The sequence below is a fragment of the Cryptomeria japonica genome, chromosome 2 (assembly GCF_030272615.1).
Source record: "Cryptomeria japonica chromosome 2, Sugi_1.0, whole genome shotgun sequence".
NCBI classification, from domain to species: Eukaryota; Viridiplantae; Streptophyta; class Pinopsida; order Cupressales; family Cupressaceae; genus Cryptomeria; species Cryptomeria japonica.
This window is the reverse complement of record NC_081406.1, coordinates 406,735,053-406,749,839: the sequence shown is the minus strand read 5'-3', so window position 1 is coordinate 406,749,839 and position 14,787 is coordinate 406,735,053. Positions and strand designations below refer to the sequence as shown.

The 14,787-nt window shown below is 37.0% G+C and overlaps 1 pseudogene; it reads right to left on the bottom strand.

The window, feature by feature from the left end:
* Positions 1-3,585: 3,585 nt before the first annotated feature.
* LOC131861120 (DNA (cytosine-5)-methyltransferase DRM2-like) overlaps positions 3,586-14,787 on the bottom strand; it is a 66,159-nt pseudogene continuing 54,957 nt past the window's right edge.

Genomic DNA, 14,787 nt, shown 5'->3' with positions numbered 1-14,787 from the left:
AAAACCAAAACTAAAAAAGAGAAAACCCTTTTTTGACATAGATGATTTTGATTGGAGCATCAAACTAGCAGTAAAAAGGGTCCTAACCCTACATTAGATTAAAAAAATTCAGATCAAAGGTGTTTAGGTAAGAACCCCAAACCAGATTCCAAAAAAAGAAACTTAAGCCAAGACAAAAGTAGCTAATGGAATAGACAACAAGCAATGGATTTTGAAAGGCTCTCTAAAACATTTTCCCTATAAGAATACCTTGAACAAATAATCTCTCATATAAGGAGAGGGATCACCAAGATTTAAAAATAAATTAGGTTTAGCAGGAAACTAGAATCCATGAAACAATACAATCACCTAGCCATTCCCAAAAAACATTAAGCACAATTGAAAGTGTAGTCAAGGAATAAACTAGAACATTAATTACCAATGGATTTTGAAAGGCACCCCTAAACCTATTAGTAGCATAAACCCCTACAAACACAACAATTGGGTACATAGGAGCAAGGAAAACCCCACAACCCACCTCAATAGGACTAGGATCACCATAATTGGCACATTCTACCATAATAGTATCTGCAAAACTAGCCTCTAACGGGATAATTGCAGCTACACCAACTGAAAAAATTCCTCTATTATTTATCTTGTGATGGACATCCACAACCTATTCCAATGCTCCCATTTTTGCACAGGGTGGAGGAGCATTTAGTTGAAAGCATCTGAACCTTTCCATTAAAATCATTTTGTGCATACCCTGCAATCATACCATTCCATAAACCGACATTTCTTGGAGGCATTCAGTCAAACAATTCACGTACCTAATTGATGCTTCCACATTTTTCATAAATGTCTATCAGAGCATTTTCAACTGATAAAAACTCCCAGAGCATTTGTGATTCTAAGATGACACTCAATAAGAACCCTCCCTTTACCTTGGAACATATTCTCATTCCTTCTCTTCCAAAGAAACCAAAGAATTTCAATAGACAATTAAATCCAAAAATAGCTATACTTTTTACTCAGATTGTAGACATACCTGACAATAATTTCAAACCATGAGAATTTATCAACAATATTCCCGCCTAAAATGTTATAACAATTGACAATCATGAATTTTCTCCTGATTAATATCTTCCATGGTTCATTCCCTTCTAAAGCCTTGACAATCCATTTGATTTCTAAGGTAATACCTTGTTGCTTGAGGTCATTGATCCCCAATCCACCTAAGTCCTTACTCAAGAAGCACCATTTCCATTTAACAACAAGCATCCTTTTCTTACCTCTTCCATCTAACTACAAAATTGCACCAATGATAATGTTCTGGGTTTGACAATTTGGTCATCAGTACATGAAAGCATTGCACGAGTTCTACTTTTAAAAATTACATAAAACATTTTTAATTTATTTGATTGAGTCTTATTTGAAAAAAAGATTATCAATGATGTTTTCATTCTCCAAGAATTGGATCTAGGATCTTTCCGTCAGATAATATGTAACATCCAATGACTAATTCTTTTCTTTACAGATGCTTATTTTATTTAATCATCTGAGCCTGAATTATAATTTATATCTGTGCGGAAGCAGAAGATGCAAGCTGAAGAGTTGTGTGCAAGTAAATTTTGTAAAAGAAAGAAAGCAAGCATTATCTTGAATGACATGGAAACAAGCTCATCAGCTGCCCATAAGAGAGCAATTGCAGAAAAGCAGAGGAAAGTGTTAAAGGGTGATAAATACATAAAGAGTATGCAATACAAACAAACAATGTCCAGAGTGTGTGATGTGACATCTCTAATTTATGTCCGAAGGGACTAACTGGTTTTAGAGTTCCTGGGAAACCTATTGGGCCATGCTTGGAGGAAATCAATGTGTTCATGCAAGGGCCACCTTTTTTCTATTATGACAATGATGCTTTTGCACTGAAGGATATTTGGAAGACAATATCCAAAAATTTCTAGTGTGGAACTAGAGTTGGTGGACTCGAAGTACTTTTCAGCTTCCAGAAGACCAAGAGGTTATGTACACAATCTCCCAATAGAAGGGCAATTTCAAGCATTACCTCCCACCCCATGACTATTCAAAAGCACTTCCTTAGACAAAGGACTATTGGCCTCCATGGGATCAAAGAAAAAAATTGAATTGCATAGACTCTAGATGATGTGGTGGTGTCCTTCGTGAAGAACTTTGTACTATAATTGAAAATTCATGAGGGAAACTACAAGATAGTGAACAGAAATACATTCTTGAAAAGTGCAAAGAATGGAACTTGGTTTGGGTGGGGCTGGGTCAGGTGGCTCTTCTAGAGGTTGACGAGATAAAAATTATATTAGGATTTGAAGAAGATCACACTCGTGGAACTTCTTGTGTGACTGATCGATTGCACTCTTTGGGTAATGCATTCCAAATAGATATAGTTGCATACCATTTATCTGCCTTGAATGCATTTTATTATCATGGCATTAAAGTTCTTTCTCTATTTTCTACTATTGGTGGAGCAGAGGTTTCTTTGTAGCGACCTGGGATACATTTAAGTTGTGTTGTATCTCCAGAAATATGTGAAATGAATAGGCTTGTCCTTAATAGTTGGTGGACGAAAACCCAATAGACAGGTAGGTTGATTCAGAGGGAAGATGTCCAATATTTGAATACAAAATTATTGGAGTTTTTTCTTAGAGTTTTTGAAGCCATCTTGAACTAGAGTTGTCATTGTTGCATTTGAACTCTTTTAACACTTCAAACTTTGCCTTACGTGATTTACCTACTTACTCTATTGTAGAGGATGCCAATCTCAATCCCTTAATGCTATTATCTTCTCTTTAGTGTTGCTGACTAGAAGACTACCACAAACTGAATGAGGGGAGGACATTTTTTCTTTACTAGATTTGTAATGCATGTCAAAATCCTTCCTAAGGGAAATGGTTTACCAAAGCTCAAGTTGCCAGCAACTCTCCACATTTTCTACAACTTTCCATTGTTGCTTCTCAAGGAGAGGCAAATGACCTAGGAGCATCTAACACTTTGATCGATTTGAATGAAATGGTAGTACTTCATTACATATATTTCTTCACCACTACCTTTAGCACATTGCCTAAAACACGTGTTCACATTGCAACATTGTCATTGTCTTAGGCAATGTACTAAAGGTAGTGGTGAATAAATATATGTAATGAAGTACTACCATTTCATTCAAATCCACCAAAGTGTCAAATCCTCCTAGATCATTTGCCTCTCCTTGAGAAGAAACAATGGCAAGTTGCAGAAAATGTGGAGAGTTGCTGGCAACCTGAGCTTTGGTAAACCATTTTCCTTAGGAAGGAATTTTACATACAGAAAAAATATAGTAAAGAAAAATTGTCCTCCTTCTCTCATTCAGTATGTGGCAGTCTTCTAGTCAACAACACTAAAGAGAAGATAATGGCATTAAGTGATTGAGATTGGCATCCTCTATAGTAGAGTAAGCAGGTAAATCACGTAAGGCAAAGTTTGAAGTGTTAAAAGAGTTCAAATGTAGCAATGGCAACTCTAGTTCAAGACGGCTTCAAAAACTCTAATAAAAAACTCCAATACTTTTGCGTTCAAATCTTGGACATATTCCCTCTAAATTAACCTACCTGTCTGTTGGGTTTTTGTCCACCAACTATTAAGGACAAGCATGTTATTTTTACATATTTCCGTAGATACAACACAACTTAAATGTATCCCAGGTCGATGCGAAGAAACCTCTGCTCCACCAATACCAGAAAATAGAGAAAGAACTTTAATGCCATTAGGATAAAATGCTTTCAAGATAGATAAATGGTATGCAATTGTATCTATTTGGAATGCATTACCCAAATAGTGCAATCGATCAGTCGCACAAGAAGTTCCACGAGTGCGATCTTTTTCAAATCCTAATATAATTTCTATCTCATCAACCTCTAGAGGAGCCACCTCACCTGGCCCCACCCAAACCAAGTTCCATTCTTTGCACTTTTCAAGAATGTATTTATGTTCACTATCTTGCAGTTTCCCTCATGAATTTTCAATTATAGTATAGAGTTATTCACGAAGGATACCACCACATTGTCTAGAGTCTATGCAATTCAATTTTTTTCTTTGATCCCATGGAGGCCAATAGTCCTTTGTCTGAGGAAGTGCTTCCTGAATAGTCATGGGGGGGAGAGGTAATTATTGAAATCTCCCTTCTATTGGGAGATTGTGTACATAACCTCTTGGTCTTCTGGAAGCTAAAAAGTACTTCGAGTCCACCAACTCTGGTTCCACACTATAGAAATTTTTGGATATTGTCTTCCAAATATCCTTCGGTGCAAAAGAATCATTTTTATAATAGAAAAAAGGTGGCCCTTGCATGAACACATTGATTTCCTCCAAGCGTGGCCCAATAGGTTTCCCAGGAACTCAAAAACTAGTTAGTCCCTCTGGACATAAATTAGAGATGTCACATCACACACTCCAGACATTGTTTGTTTGTATAGCATACTCTCTATGTATTTATCAACATTTAACACTTTCCTCTACTTTTCTCCAATTGCTCTCTTCTAGGAAACTGATGAGCTTGTTTCCATGTCATTCGAGATAATGCCCACTTGCCTTGTTTTACGAAATTTACTTGCACATGACTCTTCATCTTGTATCTTCTTCTTCTGCACAAATATAAATTATAATTCAAGCTTAGATGATTAAATAAAATAAGCATTTGTAAAGAAAAGATTTATTCATTGGATGTTACATATTATCTGATGGAAAGATCCTAGATCCAATTCTTGGAGAAAGGAAACATCATTGATAATCTTTTTTTCAAATAAGACTAAATCAAATAAATTAAAAATGTTTTATGTAATTTTTAAAAGTAGAACTCGTTAAATGCTTTCATGCACCAACGGTCAAGCTGTCAGACCCTCAACATCTAATCCCATCGGAATTCCGATGACAACTAAAGAAACATTCAATGAGGATGTTATATGTCTGACGTCACTTCCTTGTTAGACGGTCATCGATGCATGGTAGTGGGGGAGCATCGGAATTCCTATCATAGTCCGATGACATTTTTTGCCGGAAGAGCAAAATAGCAGTCGTTGGAAGAGTTCATGGTGTCATCAGAATTCCGACGCTCAATGGCATCATCGGGAAGCCTGACGATGAGTTTTTGATGGTTACATTTGTCGGCAATCCGACATGTTGTAGTCGGACTTCCGACGAAGGGTCCTCGGAAATTAGCCCCGAATGTACTAGTGTAACTAGTCCACCATCAAATTCTTGCAAAGATAGAAACTTCCCTTTATCCCCAGTCATATGATGTGAACAACCAATGTCAATTACCTACTCATCCTTGTCCTCAATTTTAGCATCAAGTGCCTTCTCCTTAGGTACATTCTCTTCTAGTGTCGAATCATCTTCCTTGATAGCCAGGAACACCCATTCCTTCCCATTGCCAGATCCACTAGCAAAGTCTTATGTCGATTCATCATTTGAATCAGTAATTCCTTCCTCATCCTCTATGTAGCATGATTTGTCTCTGTTTTTCTTGAATCTATACTTGTTCTGATATCTAGGGTTAGGCTTAAATGATCTTTTAACTCTTTCTTCAAATCTTCAATTCCTTTCAGGACATCTACAAGCAAAATGACCAATCTTATTACATGCAAAACATTTAAAAGGTGCTTTTCCTTCATACTTACTTCCTATCGGTCCTTTCGGTACTCTTCTAGCAAATAGTGTTTCAAGTTGCTCAAACTCATCATCTTCTCTCTTCATATCTTCTAATTCTTTTGCATATATATAAAGCTTTCCAATCTTGCTTACCGGTTGCAGATGTAGATGCATGAAAAGTAGGTTCAGTCTTTATAGCTCCAAAAGGTCCAAATTCCTCAAGCTCAAAAGCAGATAGTTTCCCAACCAAAGTATCTTTGTTGACAGATGTATTAGCCATTGTTCTCAACTCATTAATAGTAGTAGACTTCATTTTGTAAGTCGGTGGTAGGGCTCTTAGGACTTTAGAAACAATTTCATCTTCACTCAGAGTTCCACCACAACATTGAATTCCCATAACAATCTCATTTACCCTTTCCATGAATGCAGTAATCCTTTCATCTTCTTCCATCTTCAGGTTTTCATATCTAACCCGGTAACCATCAAGTTTAGCAATCTTCACTATAGGGTCACCTTCATTAAGAGTCTGCAGCTTATCCCATATAGCCTTTTCAGATGATTTGTCTGTTAGTCCCATTATTTGTTGATAAAAAAGTGCACACAAGAGGGATTCTCTTGCTCTACAATGATTCTCAAGCTCCTTGTCTAGTTTTTTCAGAGGATTCCCAAATCCCAGATTAAAGGGTGTGACACCATTCTATGTGATCTCCCAAATCTTCTTGCCAAGACATCTCAGATGAGTCTCCATCCAAATCTTCCATATTGTGTAGTTTGTTCCTTCAAGCCTCGGTATATCCCTTCGAAAGATAGCTCTAGAAGAACTGGATGAACTTGAATTGTTAGTCACCATAGGATCTTCCTCAAGCGGTTAAGCTTTCTACAGTGAGGACCAAAGCTCTGATACCAATTGTTAGACAGTTTAGATAATTGAAAGATGATTGAGAGGGGGGGTGAATCAGTTGTCACAGATTACTGGAAGAATTAGCAATCTAAACTTTAATACCAGAACCCTAAACAATAATACCAGAATAGAAAATAAACCAATTAAGCATAGATAATAAACATAGAATAAATACCATCCACACAGCACCAAGATTTGTATGTGGAAAACCCAGTAAAGGGAAAACCCATGGTGGGAATCCTACCCACAGTCAGATAATACTTCTGCAGTAAGTATGTGAATTACAATGAAGGGGCATGCACTTGCAGGAAGGCCAACAGCCTAGAGCACACTGCTCATCACAAAAGGAGCCTCACTGACTACATATAAATCCAAACTGCAATCCGAAGAAGTGTTGAACTCCAAAAGATAACATCTCCCATGTCAGAGTATAGCTCTGATTAAGCTCAATACCGAAGGACTAAATCCTCTTACACAAACCCAATTCGATCTTCAATAATCGACCAACTCCTTTGCCTGAATGATATTACATTATTTGCACATTACATTCCTTGATCATGACCTCTTACATTAACCATGATGATCTACAATTAGATATTACATCTTATTTATACAAACCCTCGACCATAAACAATCAGGTCGGCCACCAGACAATAAACCTTTTATATAATTACAAACCATGTCAGCCTTAGACTAAAATAAATAATAACCAACACAGAAGACATCTCGGAAATACAATAATAGGACCTATCCACACGTTACATTAATGTCGATCCATAACCTAGATCAACCGGGACCAAGTATAGGTCCACACACTTCTTGATCACCAACAGCATCTAGGTCTCCAACAGAAGTTGCACCATGAAACTCCATCAGAAGCTGCACCAACACCAATTATGCAATTCATCAAAGATCTCCACCAAAAGCTCTATCGATGAAACCATTACCGGAACCAGAAAACAATCTTCTAAGCAAGCAGAATAACATCCAATCACCAGACCAAAACCAACTCACCAAATATGAGTATAAGCATTATGAACAAACAAATTCCATCACCAAATTATATTGGAGCCTACCGGATCATGCCAAATCCAAGTTAACCAGAAACCACTCATCCTACTGGGGCTAGAAGGGTGTCGGTAAAGCATCCAAACAACTAGTGTTGACATCAATGACAAAACATCAATGCAACACAATCAATTCCACCAAATGGCCAACAAAGTTAGATATCAAAAAGGCTTATGGTAAGGTAGAATAAATATTCTTGTGTAAATGTTTGAAGTCATTTGGATTTGCTAAATTTGTAATTAACCTTATTTTTAGTTGTATATCTAGTCCAAGGATGTCAATTTTAGTTAATGGCTCCCCTGAAGGGTACTTTGGGACGTCAAGAGGCTTAAGGAAAGGGGATCCTTTATCTCCTTTCTTATTTATAATAACGACGGAAGCATTTGGTAGATCAGTACAGGTTGCACTTAATGATGGTTTGATCAAAGTTATTAAAGTCACTGAAGGACTTGAGAATGTGACTCACCAGCACTTTGCAGATGACACAATGTTATTTGGAAAAATCTATATAGCAGAGGCAAAAAAATTCAAGGAGATTATGCTAGATTATACTAGGGCATCGAGACAAGAAGTCAATGTGCACAAATTAGAGATATACTTCATCAATACAGGTGAGGCGGAAGCAGAAAAGATATGTAGATTATTAAGATTTAAGAAAGGTTTATTTCCTTGCAAGTCTTTAGGTCTGTCGGTGGATAGAGGAGTAAGAGTTAATAGGCTATGGGAACCGATCAAGGATAAAATTGAACGTAGGGTGAGATCATGGAAAGGCAAATGACTCTCAAATGTGGGTAGAGCAACTATGATCAACGCGGTATTGAGAAGCATTCCAATTTACCAACTATCATGTTTACCATTGGCTCAAGGAGCAAAAGATAAAATAGAAAATCTCTTAAATAAATTTTATTGGCAGGGTCCAAATGATCAGAAGAAGATAGTAACAATAAGCTGGGACAAAATATGCAAACCTAGAGAAATGGGTGGAGTGGGAATAAAAAATATGGAATGGCAAGGAAAGGCTTTAGGAGAAAAGCTTGTATGGAGCTTGTATCGAAACCCCGAGAAGTAATGGGCTAGGATTTTGAAACATAATTATCTCTCGAATGGGGATTCAAGATGTATCTTCAGGACCCCCTGCCTGCCTGAGGGGTCAACGATCTAGAACTTCATGATAAAGTGCAGACAACTTATTTTGGACAAATTAACTTGGGATGTTGCCAATAGAAACAAGGTGAGATTTTGGGGTGATTCTTGGGGAGGTTATATAGCCTTAGACAAGTTGAATTTAAGTCCTAGAATTAAGGAAGTATTGATAAATCTATGGGGAACCCAAGTTAAAGATTATATTAAGACTTTTAGTGAGGGACCGGCTTGGGGATGGGAATGGAGAAGTACATATGATACCCCTTTATCTGCAAATGAACAAAATGAGTTTTCTCAAGTACTCTCTAATAGGAAAATCACAATTAGAGAAGGAGAATATAGGCTAATTTGGGCAGGCTACAACTCCGGATCATACAAGGTTAAGGATGGTTATGCTAATATTATAGAATCACTCAATTGGCAAAAAAGGCACATTCCAACTCATCTATGTTGGGGCAAAGCATGCTTGCCCAAAGCTTGGATATTTTTATGGGCATCTTTATAGAAAAAGATTCTGATAGCATAATGGTTTCAGAAGATAGGGTTTAGCGGTCCATCTAGATGCTCCTTATGTGAAGCTAATGAGGAAATTGTTGATCATTTACTACTTAGTTGTCCATATGCGGTTGAATGTTGGAAGGAATTAATAGGTAACTTGCAATGGACTACGGTTATACCTGATAACTTTTTCTCCCTTATTAAGGGATGGCCTACTATGTATAGGACAAGTTTGTTTAGAGATTTATGGAAGATGTCCCCTTCAATCCTGGCTTGGGAACTGTGGAAGAAATGCAATAAAAGAATTTTTAAAAATAAGAGGATGAATCCACAAGAGTTAAACAACAAGATAGAAGCATGTATAGTGGAAGTCACAAATAATAGGCTGTGGGAGGATAATCTTAAGGGGATAAAATTCACTATATGGGAAAACAATATGAGGAAGAATTGGTTTGGCTTAATTATCCTTGTCCAATTCAAAATTGGGGGTAACAATACCAAGGAATCTAGGGCTCAATGTAAATGGGAAAGGCCTAAATATGGATGGTTTAAATTGAATTTTGATGGAGCATCCACGGAAAACCCGTGTGTTGCTGAGATTGGATGTATTATTCGACATTGGAGTGGAGAAACATGTGCCAGAATAGTTAAACCAGTTGGAAAGACATCTAACAACATTGCAAAACTCGAAGCCCTTATAGAAGGTTTGATATTTAGCTCAAAATTGGATAGTAAGAAATTGGCTATTGAAGGGGACTCACATATTGTAATTAATGCTATAAGAACAGAGAATATAGTCAGTTGGCATCTTAAACCTCTTCAAGATAGACCACTTACACTAATAAGTAAATTAAACATTATACAATCAATCGTATTTATAGAGAGGGCGATTTTGATGCTGATTCTCTAGCTAATTCGGGTGTGGATTGTCATTGGATTGCCAAAGTAGGAGATGGATAGCATGCATATATATATAAAGTTATAACTATTTTTTTTTTCCCAATTTTTAGGTGCATATTTTATATAGTGACGGTTTAGCTAATTTTAGCAGCGAATGCGATGGGTTAGTAGTGTCGAGGGAGTTCTTGGGTTTAGTGATTTGGTTCTAATTATTTAATCCTTTTAGCTTTCCATGGTATGATGGTCATTAGCTAACTGACGATGGCAATCATGAATTTGGATAGTCTTAGATAGTATATCTTTTTATAATTAACTTTAAGGTTAGTAAGTTACTTGAGGGCTAGGGTAAGGATAATCATAATGAGATATGACTATTGCATTATGGGAAAGACTGACCTCAAGCTAGATTGTAGCTCGGTTTACACATGCCAAGGTAGGTAGGAAATTATATTGTGCAGTAGGATCTAGAAGTTAACATTTATTTAGGACGGGATTGCATAGATTTTTTCAGAGCCATGGAGTCTAACATTAGTTTCTTTCTGCAAGTGATAATCATCTTATGGCCTTCAGAGGTGAGATTAAACCGGAATGATGGTGTATAATCCTGAATGAGGTTGACGACTTCAGGCTTAGTGTAGTGTGGGAGATTATGGGGGAAGAGTTCTTCAATTAGGAATTCATGTATTGGGTTAACTATGATATCTCGGCCATATTCTCGGCAATAATGCTAAGGGTAGGAATACAGAAGAGCGAGGTGATTTTGTTGGGCCTATCTTTATTTAAGGAAGAATTATTAAGACTCTTTGAGATTGCAGTGGTTAGTGTGGATGAAACCCTTAAGGTTTCATATCGGGGGGATTATGGTAACAAGGGGACAATATTTGTAAGAGGCCTATTCTGGTAGTGAAGGATGAAACAAAATTTGCAGAAAGAACTCCCATTATACGCAGGAATGCGGATTTTTTGATGGTTTCGAAACACATCAAGGAGCCTCCTCATAGCAATTGGTGGGTGGAGTATCTTAAGAAGGAAGTGTTAGGATTCCCACAGATACTAAGAGGGGGGGGTGAATCAGTATCTAACCGGTATATTAAATTTCTTAACTTAAAACATGCAGAACATATTAATACTGTGTACCGGTAAGCAGATAGTAATGCAATAAACAGAGATAAAAACAACCACATGAAAAACACACCATAACATAAGGATTTAACGACGAAACCCGGTGTGGGAAAAACATCAGTGGGATTTGTGACCCACAATATTCACTTACTGGCCAATAAGAGAAAATTACTGCTATAAGAGGGACCTGCACATGCAGGAAGGTCAACTGCCTAGAGCTCACTGCTCAAATACAAAATGGGAAGTCTCACTGACTTACAAAAATGGATTATATAAATCCAGTGTCTTGTACTGCTTCAAGATAGCATCTATAATGCCAGATCCAGTACCGGTTTCTGCTATGCTTCTTACATAAACCCTTAACCTATAATTCACATAATAGGTCTGCCTTTCTTCGCCTAAAATATAATATTCTTCTATTATATAATGTTCTACAATGATCTCTCTTATATAAGAGTCATTTTACAACTTGCCAAGTTGGCTTCAAAGATTTTACAATAATAAACAAAATATATAAACAATAAAAATCATGTCGGCCTCTGTGCCGATATGCTTTCTTTCACTGTCGGTATGCTTCCTTTCACTGTCGGTGCCAGTGATGTGAGTGCTGATGTAGAGTCTGATCTTGCTAGTGCCAGTGGAATGCCTTGTCGGTGTCATAGGATTGTAAGGTTGCCATCAATGACAAAACCTTCAATCACCTACAATGTCTCATTAGAGTGTGCATATGCCAACAATCTCCCCCTTTGGCATTGATGGCAACACTCATGAGAAAATTCCAAAACTTGTAATCCGAAAATGTGTACCAAAAAATATTACCAAAAATATGTGAGCTCCCCCTGAGTAGATAAGTCTTTTGCTGATTATTTTCTCATACTACTACTCCCCCTTTGGCATCAATGACAAAGGTTGTCAAGGTGTCAATAGAGTTGTAGTCTTCTGTCTCAACCTTGTAGCTAGGTGGTTACAATTTGAAAGAGATCCACCAAAACCAAATTTATGCTTTCCATAAACTTCTTATTGTCTTTTATTGCTGCCTCTGTTCTTTGAGTTGTGCCAGTGAGTTGTTGCATATGCTTTGCCGGTGTTTTCTGTCCTTGTACTAATGCCTCAAAGATTTCCTTTCTCAAGGATGCTAGATAGTCCACTCTTGGACTCAGTCTTAGTCTCAGATTCTTAGCCTTGTTTATTAATCTTTCCTTTTCTCTCTCTAGCTTCAGTAGTTCTACCTCAAAACTAGTTACCTTTTGCTCAAAAAATGATAATGTATCAAGTGAATTAACAAAATTGTCAGCAAGTTTATTAATTTCTTCTTGTATCTTGCTCATTTTGTTATCTATGTCTACTGTCAAAAAGTTTTTCTTGCAAGTATCTTTGTATAGAGTTTTAAATTCCTTCGATAAGTTACATAGTTCCGATAGAAGTGTGTCAAACTCCCTAGTACACTTCTTTATTTGATCTTCAAAGAATTTCTGTTTTTCAATTTCCAACCTGTCTTTGAATGCATGTTCCTTTATTTGATCAACTGTCACTGTGTTGTCAGTAATATACTTCGACAAAGTGTCAAGTTGACTCAAATAATCCTTATTATCTATGTTGCATTTTGGAGCTATCATCCTCAAAATTGGGATTGTGTCATCTATAGCTTTATAAGCTTGTGAACTACAATTAGTTATTTTCTTCAAAGAATCTAAAAGAACTTCAATTACATTGGTTGATTTGTAGCCTGCAAAGGAGGAACCAACATTATGAATTCTGCCAATGGAGGAAGTAATCGTGCTTGTAGTGACCTCTGGTAGGTCAGTCTGTGTTTCCATTTCCTTAAGCAAAGGTTTATGTTTTTCTCCTGTTGCCGGTGGCACTGTTTCCACATGCACCTATTCCTGTTTCAGAGCTTGTTGCTCTGCTTGTCTCTCTGTCTATGTCTCTGTCTATTTCCCTGTTCTATCATCTGCCAGTTTACCTTCAGTGTTAACAATGTTGTCAGCTACCGGTGGCTCACTAGTCATGTCAGTTTTACCAGTTGTGTCTTTATCTATCACAATATTGATCTTTTGAGTATCAACATTCACTGTGTATAGTACCTCAGGATTAGGATTAGTATCCTTTTGTGATACATCCATACTGTCATCTATCGGTTGGTCTTTCGTTGTTGTTACCGGTGTAGTAATCAGAGGCGGTGGGGATAAGTTATTTTTTACTTTGATACTAGGAGGTCCACCAACCTTTCCTTTACCCTTATCTTTGTCCTTCTGATAGACTTTAATAGGCTTGGGGTTCCTGTATTCTTCCTACTTTTCTTTCTCAACAAGGAATATGTCCCATGCATTTTTTGTTTCTTCTGTTACCTCTTTTACTCTTCCTACCATTAGTGCAATATGTCGGTGTGTAGTAGAGAATACTGACCGGTTGGCTTTTGCAATTAGATTATCTATTTCTTTTGGTGAGTTTACTGGGTAAACAACAAGTAAATTTTCAATTTTGATTTTCTTATCAAGCTCTACAACAGCTTGTCTTCTTCCTTCCAGTCTTTTGAACAATTCATCTGGTAGTTCATCTATCACTTCCATAAAGAAATTCTTATAGATATCCAGGTGTAAAATAACACTGTTTTCAACTTGCTCTTTCTCATCTGCTGACAGTGTATCATAGACCTTTCCTATGTTCTTGAGTTTCCCTTCCTCTGTGATTTCATTTAGCAATTTGTCAAGAGGGGCCATATTTTGTTTAGTCTTCTTCTTCTTTGGTGTCAATTTTTTCTTTTGTGTTGTCTTTCTAACCGAAGACCTCATGACCTGTTGTTTTTGTCTAGTCCTCTAGACGAGGGTGTGGATGCCAGTGAAGGATCCCTTTTCCTTACAACTCTTTTGAAGGTTGCAGGCATGTCATTCTCTAAAGAAGTAGCTACCGGTGATAGGTGAGTCTCAGGCTGTAGAGTTCCTAACTCATCCTCAGTGATACCAGTTTGTTTCAGTTCATCTTCTTTAATAGCCTTAGCCTATCTAGAACCTCTTCTCACAACTGCTTCCACTTTCTTTACTCTCTTCTTAGATTGAATTTGGCTTTCAATGGTCTTAGCACTACCAAATACTTCTTCCTTAGGTTCATTTGTGCTTCCAGAAGTGTTTTAGCATATGTTTCAATGATATGATCATCGGTCTCGTAACCCATCTTTGTTACCCAAATTGTTCTTGGGATGACTGCTTCCATCTAGATCTCATCCTTTTTTATTACAAAACATATTTCATCCTTGTATTTGTTGACAATTTCCTGTGATAGTCTGATTCTTTTGTTCATTCTGGCCTTTAGTGCTTGAAAATACTCATTGATATTCTTTTGCTTGTTTTCACCCATGTTGTTGAATAAGTCTGATAACTGTGTACCTACCGGTATGTCAAATCCAAGATTCTTGTTGCCTATACTGGGCACTTGTTTGGTTATATGTAGCATTAAGCATACAAGTAAATTACCAAATCTAAATGTTCCTTTCTTATCCTTCTTGATTTTCCCTAAATTGT